The 10134-nt window shown below is 37.8% G+C and overlaps 1 protein-coding gene across 2 annotated transcripts in view; it reads right to left on the bottom strand.

Moving 5' to 3' along the window:
* The window catches only part of sox5 (SRY-box transcription factor 5), a 250688-nt gene that overhangs the window by 122634 nt on the left and 117920 nt on the right, over positions 1–10134 (bottom strand). The gene's annotated exons all lie outside the window — the stretch shown is intronic.

Raw genomic sequence — 10134 nt, 5'->3', positions numbered from 1 at the left:
AGCAAAAACTTTGACAAACTAAAATGTTTGTATGAATTGAAGATAACAGAAGATGAAATCTGACTTGAAGGTTTTGTCTCAAATTAATTTGTCCTCTTGCTGAATATTGTGAAATATAAGACGGTAGAGGTGAGTAATTCTCCGTTTAATGTGTCTGAAGCTGGAAGTGAGATTATTGAGTCAAATCAGACCCACACTGAGTCTGCTGTCACTAGATGCCAATAAACCAGTGACTGCAGGGCTCATACTGTTAGCAATATAGGCCCGTAACAAAGACATACTTTCCAGTCTATGCATTCAAACACTAATGGAACATGTTCACTGACAGACTGGATAGCACTGTTTGTGCTACTAGTTTAATGGCATACAACCAGTCATGTCTAAATCTGAACTTGACGTTTACTTCTGACTTTCCAAGTTAGAACTTCAGGAAGTGCTCTGCTAAAAATGGCCACTTTGCAACCAGAAATTGTGACTTCTAAGTAGAATTACATCACCCACTAACTTCTCCCCAAACAATGAAATATCAAAACTTTCGAATAACTTGGTCTCACACCACGAAGTAGCGCTTAGCTTAGCACTTTAAGAGGTTTTACTTGGTGTCGTTAGATTAATAACTTCCTGGTTGAATATTTGTCTGTGTTATAAGAATCAAGGAGGCATTGTGAAGAGAAAGAGATGCTGTGGTTACTCAAACATCCACCACATGTTCCATCCGTAGCTGCCCCAGTATCACTGGAAGCTAGGAACGTTAGCATGGTACTGTTTTGAAGCTCCTATGTGCCATTTTCACTTGATACTTTCGACAAAGTTATTGTGAAAATTTTTTGATCTTCTTTATTATTTAAATGAAGGCATGTGTGGTAAATTTCCCTCTTAACTTAACTGATCTGTAACTTTGCTCTTACAGTCAGAGGGTTTCTAGTTTGGAGTGTTTGTTTTGGTACTTCAGGTTTTCCAGGTTCTCCAGTTTCCATATTGTCCAAAATGTTAGTTAGCTGGTGATTTGAAATTCATTTTTGGAGTAAATGTGAATAGTTTTCTCATGTGTACCTGTATTGACCAGCGGCCGCAATGGCCTCTAGCACATCTTCCTTTTAATGCAGCTCTAAGCAAGAAAAGGGGGCAGATAAGTGAATGAAAGCATGGTTCACTCTTTTGTCCGACTCTCTAAAAGTCTTCATTGAAGTTTTTTTCCTTATTATACCTTTTCTGACATGGATGTGGACTTCACATGTAATATTGACAGACCTTTCCCTGCCATGCCTCCTAAGTGAGCTATAACCATGACAGAAAGAGCTGTATTGTAAACAAGCTGTTTTTCTCACCAACAATGGCTGTGTGGAAAATTAATTAATCATCTGTACTCTTTGTGCGAATCTTAACTCATTCCTAATTAGCTTCTCTCCTTGAAAACATCAAGTCGGTTAATTATGAGTGAGGGAAACAGGCTGCTTCTGGTGTCACTTATTTATTAGTAATCCTCAGTGCTGTGCGAGAGCGAGTGGCTGGAGCAGACAATGCTCAGCGGTGAATGAAAAGGAGTCCGTGTCACATCAGGGTTAATGAAAAACTAACCTGGGAAGATAAATAAAAAGTGAATGATTTACAAAAATAGAAAGAAAGAAAAAAGAAAACACCATACGACTTGGAAACACACACAAGGTATGCGCACATTAAAAAGACACAAAAAGTGCAAATACATGGTGGATGCACCATGTTATTGTTTATAAAACATAAGCTCTTTTGAAATACTGCTCATCTGCTTAGACACAAGAAATTTACAGTTGGTAAAATTTGCGAAAGTAAAAATCAGCTGTTTACTTTGTGGCACTTCGCTATGTTGAAAAAAACATAAGATTTATTCTACTTTTTTTGAAGTACTACTTATTTTATACAACTTACTACTTGGCAAGAATTGTGCAGTTGGTGAATTTTGCGGAAAAGTGAAAATGTGAAATGTTTTTTTTTTTGTTAGTTTTTTTTGTTATTGATGGGAAATATATTGTAAAACAGACATTCAACACAGTTTGTTACCAGAAAAAAATTGCTCATCTCCTAACACCAAATTAATAACAGGTAATATTATTGTTTCTAAAACATAGGCTCTTTTGAAATACTTCTTTTCTGCATAGACAAAAGAAACTTACAGTTCGGCAATGGAAAGGGCTCTTTGGACTATAAGCAGAGACTAAGCACCTTCTGAACTTACAATTTATAAACTGAACATGCTCAACTTTCATATAACTTACAGACATCATTTTGATTATTTTCTAATTAATTATAAAAAGTTTGCGCTGTGAGAGATATTTAAATAATGTTTAAAATTCCACTTAAATATTGAGTTATAAACACCTGATATTTAAGTAGCATGGCCCAGCTTGTCAATTACTGTCTTGTAAATTCCCAATTTGATTTTGGTTGACATTATTCTTTTAATAAGTGGGCAAGCATAACTGCATAACAAAAAATAACGAGTTGTTGTTTTGCAGTAAAATAATGGCTCTAGAGGTTTAGGTTAACTTTACATCCAAAACAGTGGATTTTATAATCTGGCCAGGTTTTTCAAACGTCTACCACACAACTGCCTGGTTCGCATCACTGGAAGAAACAAGAACAACAATTAAGATAAAGCTGGATAACTACACTTGAATTACACTGAAATAAGTTAAACGTATGAGCACCAAGGATTCTAGTCTTATTCAGAGCTCTATAATGAACTTTGATCCTCAAATCTGTTATGAAATAACCTTTGAGTGCTCAACAAAATTAAAATCTGCACCATTGCTATTCTGTTTCAACTTCATCTACTGATGAAGGTCATATATGCAGCAACTCATTTCAGAAAACCTTCAGCTGAACTATTGTATTAGGTATTCATGGTATGGAATAGAGTAGAATGTGATTTAAAAAAAAAAAAGGAAAAGAAAAAAAAAACACACAGGGCTTTTGATCTTTCCGCCCAAGGGGACGACAGATGTTCATGACAATTTTGTCAGATCTAACTGGTCAAACTAAGAGATTAAACCTGGTCTCATTATGTCACAGAGATGTGGAAAGGCAACAATTTTTTAAATATTAAAATACAGAAGATTATCACTTTTTAACTCCCAGAGCATTGCTTTTTATCCCCAGAAGCTGATGTTCACTCACTACCTCTTCATCTCCCATCTCCCACCCTCCAGCCTCATCTTCATTTTCTCTCCCTCCTCCCTCCCCACCTCAAAGCTGTCAGGATGTTGCCTCCTTGGGTCTGAGGCTGAATGAGGGGATTTGGCACTGTTCCCTTTACTCGCTTCAGCCATTTCTTTTTTTTTTTTTTTTTTTACTTAAGCACATGTTTATGCACCAAATCTGTGCACTTTGTATTTCTCCACGTCAAGGCACAAGGCTCAGCCCCGGATTGATGTGGCCTGGCAGCCCGTTGTGTACTTGCTTAGAGGAAGAAGGGGGACGACGGAGGAAACAGAAGAACTGGGAGAGAGAGCAGAGAGAAATCTAAAGTGGAGAGGAGATGATTTTCTGATTTTCTACACAGGCTTTGTGGTCCTGGAAGGCTCTTCGTATGTATGCGAGAGTGTGTTCTTTGAGTCCATTGGCGAAAAACAAAAGACGAGGATATTGTGGTATTCACTGCCTAAGGGTGATGCTGAGCCTATATATTTAAGCCCTGCAATGTTCTTTCCTCAACAATAACGCCTACAAGTTTTAACTTAATTCTGTCATTTTCTGACTAAATAATCCACTTCCATTTATGTGTCACATCTGAGGGACTTAATCTAATCTTATCGCGTAGCAGACTGGGTGTGAGCCCTGACGCTTTCTATAACTTTCTGTTTTTCCAGCAATGAGGCAATATGCAAAGAAAAAACAAAACAAAACCAGACAAACATTTGAGAGTGTGCGCAGTTAGGGAGTTGGGGTACAAGAATACACACTGCAGCTTTTACTGCATGGCTGCTTTTGTGTTTTGCGGTGCTATTGTTGAATATGTGACCATGTGTGCTTGCGATAGAAGTGTTTATCTGAATGTGGGAGTAGAGTGGATTTAGATAAGGCACAAAAGCTACACAAAGATGTCAAATTAAGTAAAAAGAAAAAAGTGGGAAAATGAACAAAACTAGATGGGAAAATGGGAAATTTTAAATAAAGTTACTTTAAAAGTCAGCTAGCCCACAGTGACCGTAATGTACACAACATCCACAAACCGTCGATAGCAACTCACATTTCCATCAACTTTTTCAAGACTATGATCACATCTCAGTAATAGGTAAATAAACTAAACCAATAGTGCACTTACAACATTACAACGGTGTGTATGTGTCTTGTAATTGTAGTCATTTTATTTGGAAAATGAGGTTGTGAAAGAACAACTTTTATTTTGGTCTTTCACTGGCCTCCACATAAGTTAGGAGATTGGACTATGCACAAATTGGACAAAGCTACAGGTTCAGAAATGGAGCATATAAGCACAAGGCCAATTAGCATGTGATCAGAGTTGTACATTACCTGAACTGCAGCTGTATGTTTATTGTTCCAACCACTAACTTTTATTTTTATGGAACTGATCAGGGAGCTTAAACTCTGATCATTGGGAGCTACTGTTCTGCAGCATCCCAGTTCCAACACAACTGAATTAAATGGCTGACTCATCAGCAGGCCATTACAGAACTTTATGACATGCTCAGGAGGCAATTTAGCCTGTTTATTCAGGTTTATTGGAGTAAGGAAGTGTCTGAAAACTGCTGGACAAGGGACCGTGACAGATCGTCTCACAGTTGTTTGGAATTGTGAAGATTTACAAAAATGACACATTATTTTTAAACAATTTCCTATCTGAAAAGCATTCTGTGAATTTCTGATTAATCCAAATGAGACAAACTTGTTCATATTGGATAGAGTGTTTGTGAACCTCACATTCTCCTGAATTTAGGCAATTTTGCAAAGAAGAGTAGGCCTCTAACGTGATGGAAACGACTCGTTGCACAACTATTTAATGGTAGTTGTACTGCTAAGATATTAGCTTTAGGGGGTGATTACTTTCTCACATAAATACATATCATCTGAAGACTACATTTTGTGCTGGTCTTTGATGTCAAGATTTGTTTGATAGTCAGACATTTTATTGCTACAAAAACATGCAAATCTAAATCCATCGTGATCATTAAATTGCCTTTTTAAATTTGCGCCAGCACATACACATATGTGTGTCTGTAAAATGTGGTTGCTTGCTTTTGTTTTACCATTAAAACAAGACCCAAAAATTCTGCCTAGAAGCAGACTGTAGTAGTCAGGCAGTCTTGGCCCACTTTCTAAGTCTGCACAAAAAGTTTCAACAACAGCTTTTCTCCCAGACTAAATTACCAACATGACCAACTTGTGTTGCTGTGAGCTCATATGTCAGTGCTTCATCTAATCCCAACATGCAGGGCACTGTTCTGTTTTTAAATCTTTACACTTGCTTTTGTTGAGGGAGCCTCACCAATATCGCCCCCCGCACCCAAGTCATCCTTTTGTCACTGTGGGAACACACTGGCACACAGATGGTTAAGCCCACCCTTGTGATGAGTGGGAAGGGTGCGTGGTGGCGGTGGTGGTGGGGAAGGGTGTGGGGGGGGTTGTTGCAGATGGCACAGAGGGCATCGCCAATAAGCCAACATGCACTCACACACACATCAACATGGAGGAATAAAGGGGGAAAGATAAACACAAAGGGGTTAGTAGGATATGGATATGTAAGGATAGAAGAAGGTGTAGGTGGGTGTGTGGGTCTTGTGTGTCCGGATGTGTGCTGTGTACGTGCGATGGCTGGTGTTGATCTCGTGTGGCACACAAAGCCTTGGCATCTCGCTGGCACCTCTGCCCACGCCGTGCCACACTGAGAGGCACAGCGAGGCCTGCCAGAGGGGTTGGCAAGGCTCTATGTGCCTTTGACTTCATCTGCATCTGAACATGTCTTTGAGGTATACACATAAATAATGTGTTTCTATGAATTTTGCAAAGCGTGTCCTAACACCAATTAGCCAACGTCATTTGCTGGATGATTGGTGCCAGGCACCTTGTACTTATATATTCATTACAAGTACAATATATGCTGCTTTTTAAGGTGCATGCCTTAGAAAGCATGCACATGGCGTGTGACCCAACCAAATACCACACACATCAGCACACACAAGTGGTGCCCTTCTCATTAGAAGTAGCCTCCTCTCTATCTCTAATGGCTGATTCTTTGATATGCAATGACGACTAATTCCCTCCTGTGTTCCGCTCTCTGCAGACAGCACAGTCATTAGACCGTGGGCACGGACACACACAGACGTGCACAGTTGTGTTTGAGCAGGAGTCTAATCATTTAACCCATCCAGAGGTTCAGAATCTCATCCGTTTTCACCTTACCGTAGGAGTCGTCTACCAAGGGACGGGGCCCTCCTCACTTGTAATGTAAATAGAACAATATTTACATAAAATATTTGAATTTATTATTAAAAATGCTTTTTTTTTCTTGGTGCAGACTGGATCTTTAAGACTAAGGTGAAGCCTAATTTCTTATTGCGGTGTTTGTCTTGTATGCATAAGTTATTCCATCATCGCCCTTGCGCTGTAATGAGGGATACACATCCCAACATTTTAAAATGGAAAAAGAAATTGCCACTAGTAAATACCTTTGTTTTTTGACAAAAAAAAAAAAAGTTCCCTGTCACATTATAACTTGATTATTCTTGGCCAGAAAAGGATAGTTTCCACATCTTTTAACAAATAAAGCTGTAAAAGGTGTGTTGTGCACCTTTTAGAACGATCTTTTTACAGCTGCAATTCTTCTGGGGTACGAATCTACCAGCTTCGCACATTCCATCCATTCTGCTCAGATAGACTGGACGTGGAGCATTTGTGCACATCGGTTTTTAATTCTTGTCAAGGATTCTCGATTGTATTTAAGTCTGGATGATGACCGGCCCATGGGCGCACAAACACCTGGCTTTGGTATAAACCTTTCCATTATAATAACGGATTACTTTCCAACACTACTTTTCATTGCTTCGCCTAATAATAGTTACTCCAACCACATGTACGCAAATGGCTCTTATGCATTATAATGGCCAACTAATAAAAAGTAATAGGATTGTGCTGCAAGTAGATACACTGCAATGGTTACATTTCGTTTTTTTAGGACAACCAAACATTATTTTTTTATACTCGTCTTTTTTTCCAAAAAGCAGAAAAATCATGGATAGAACATTAAGCACAGACATTGGGATGGCAGCTCTCATATGTTTGAGTCTATTGCATTTTTATTTTCCACCACTTCAGTTGGAAGGCATCCATTTTTTTTGCAACAATGCAATGCATTTTATAAATCTCTTCCATTACTTCCATCCATTCTGTTACTCTGGGTGACTCTCTTTTCAGCCACTTCTTTGCGATAACTTTCCTCACAGCCACCATCATTATTTTAACTATATAAAAACCATGTCTGCCTTTTCAATCAAACTTTCCGAAATCAGACCTACGTATGAGGCCCATCGGTCTCTCAGACACTGAAGAACTTCATCTGTTAGTACAACGACATCCGACCAGAATGGTTGTAGTTTATCTCTCTTCAATATTGTTTTGTTTTATTTTTTTTTTTTTTTTTTTCATATAAGGTGTGATTAAATGTAATACATTTCTCCATCCAAAATCTCTGGAGCTGGAGTTGCGCTTTGCACATCGAATGCCAATCACTCTCTTAGGTTTCCATTTCCAAACTGTTTTGGATGGCACCTGTTTAATAGACTTCATCATTTTCACTTAACACACTACATTTTTTTTTTTACTCTTTCAAATGACTTAAAGGTATTTCCCTCAGTCAAAATCAAAGTGTCTGTTACTATTATACCTCTTTTCATCCACCTGTTGAAAATCTCATCAGTCATTCCTGGTCTGAATATGTTGGTGTGTGAAGCCAACACTTCTAGAAATTAGGCTACCTCTCATTACGGCCTTGACCATATCCCAGATTATTACAGGTTCCACTTCAACATCTTTCCTTAAATTGATGCACTCTTGAATTTCCTTATTTATTTCACCAGGAAATCATTTATCCTAGAATACACTTGATAAGTTGCAGAGTAATGAGTAAAATCCTTCCCTTCCAGATGAAAATCCCTCCACACTTTTAGTCCATTTTTCTTTAGTTGTGTTTTCCATAAGGTGTCTAATTCTTGTGTCAAAGTTGTAGTTCAGTGTAATATTCCAGTCAATTGTGCAGAATAAAATACATTCACTCAAGGATATTATTCTATCAAAAACAAACCTGGGAAACCTCAGATCACTCTCTAACAGTGCATATTAGCTGACCACAACTCTGTTGATTCAGCCTTTAATAATATATCTACCATCTTATCAGTTACTGCTTGTGTTATTTAATTCAAAACTGACATGGTTAGATGTTAACATAATTCTTACATGAACTGTAAAAGGACTGGATTTTTTCATTTTTTCATGTCCATTTCTCTACGTGTTTCATCAAGAGCTTTTATTAGAGTTCATTTTAACTTCTATATCTAACCTCTGTGATTAATGAGTCATAAGTCCTTCATAAAGACTTCAAGAAATGCTGCTGATCATGCCTAATGTATTGAAAATGAATTTTCTCAGCTGTCAATTTCCCAACACCCTTACACCATACATTGGTTTTAATAATATTGTTTAACGAGTAATTATTAGTGTTGCACTTCTTATAAAGTTCAGGGATAGACTGAAGAAAAGACTTTTTAAAACTGAAGCAGCAATTGAGATGTCATTGATTTTCATCCTTGGTAAGAGTCAAGTGTCAATGATGACTGCATTCTACAAATCCCAAGTATGCAGCAGCCTTTCGACTAAGGTAAGAAAACCGAATCCATTCTTTCAGAGATTGCGTGACTCGATTGTTCTTACAGGGTCAGGTTTGTTCCTCGTGATTTTCAAAGTTGAGTAAAAACTTGACGTTTTCACAAAAATCCTTTCCTGGCATTGATTGGTTGAAATTCCACGAGAAGATCAACTCCAACACATGCTTCACTTCACAGTCTCTTTCCGCAATGTTAAAGTCCACACTCCTTACTTTGTTCTAACCGTCACTCACAACTACTTTCCTTATTTTTTTCCCTGTTTTTCCCGTCTCAACAAATCTTTTTTCTTCTATTCTCAGTTCAATCTATATCAATTAACCTGCTGAGCATCCCCCTCTCTCCTTCCAAACTCTAAAAGTCACGTATGTATATGAAGAATTAACCATCGTAATATGAGTATTATAAAGAACCCTGAGAGCAGGAGAAGCATGCAACAAACAGCAAATTCAGGAGCAAGTGGAAGAATGGTGTCTGGGGAAAATAGTGACACTGAGTCAGAAAGGGGGCTGCCATTTGCAGAAAATGTGCAAACGGTTTTGTTCACTATCAACAGCTTTGGAAATGTGGCCACCATAGTGTGCCACGAAAGAGCGTTGCCACAGTTACGCTCTATCACCACTGCTCAGGGAGGTGAAGGTGAGAAACCAAGGTCCAAATTATGATTTGAAAACTGTTTTTATTTACTTACAGCATCTCTGATATTAAAATCCGTTAGATGATCCTAAACGTGCAAGGGTGGCAAAAAAGCAAAAAGGGGGCAAATACGTTTTTACAGTCTAATAGAAACTTCTCTTATTTGACATCCGTGGATTATTTCTGCAATAGTGGAGACGTTACAGGCATGAAAAAGTAATTCAAAAACAAGTCTCATATATTGATGGGAGCATGGATAATACAAATGGGAAGCAACTTGGAGGAATAAATCATAACAAGCAGACAAGGAAATGTGGATTAAATTGTTTTATGATCACGAGGTTCAAGAATTTAATGTACCCTTAAAGGAATTAGCAAAAAAAAAAAAAAAAAAAGGAGACCAAGTTTTGATGAAATTGGAATGAATTAAATTAGCCTTTTGGGTCGCTACATTTCTATGGTCTGTTAACTAATTAAGTCAATGATGTATTGATAGTTTCATTTTGTTTTATCAGTTGATTTATGTGATTTTACTGGCTATAAGCATTATTACTTTGACAAGTGTTTTGAAGTTGCATGTGTGGAAAAATGATCTAGAAGTTCGACAGAGCGTAAAGAGAACCAGAAA

Source organism: Poecilia mexicana, unplaced genomic scaffold, assembly GCF_051168715.1.
Source record: "Poecilia mexicana isolate PSO_F unplaced genomic scaffold, ASM5116871v1 scaffold_23, whole genome shotgun sequence".
NCBI lineage: Eukaryota > Metazoa > Chordata > Actinopteri > Cyprinodontiformes > Poeciliidae > Poecilia > Poecilia mexicana.
This window is presented reverse-complemented; position numbering and strand designations above follow the sequence as displayed.